Here is a 287-nt window from a genome sequence, read left to right as displayed (position 1 = left end):
GGCCAGGTGTTTGTGTCGGCCACTAGGGTCGCTTAGCTTACTCACAAAGCTACCTCATTGCGCCTCTTTTTTTCTTCTTTGCGTCATGTGCTGTTTGGGGAGTGTTTTTTGGAAGGGCCATCCTGCGTGACACTGCAGTGCCACTCCTAGATGGGCCAGGTGTTTGTGTCGGCCACTAGGGTCGCTTATCTTACTCACACAGCTACCTCATTGCGCCTCTTTTTTTCTTCTTTGCATCATGTGCTGTTTGGGGAGTGTTTTTTGGAAGGGCCATCCTGCGTGACACT

The sequence above is a fragment of the Pseudophryne corroboree genome, chromosome 2 (genome assembly GCF_028390025.1).
Source record: "Pseudophryne corroboree isolate aPseCor3 chromosome 2, aPseCor3.hap2, whole genome shotgun sequence".
In the NCBI taxonomy this organism is placed as follows: domain Eukaryota; kingdom Metazoa; phylum Chordata; class Amphibia; order Anura; family Myobatrachidae; genus Pseudophryne; species Pseudophryne corroboree.
The sequence above is the reverse complement of the archived record's forward strand: the minus strand, read 5'-3'. Positions refer to the sequence as shown.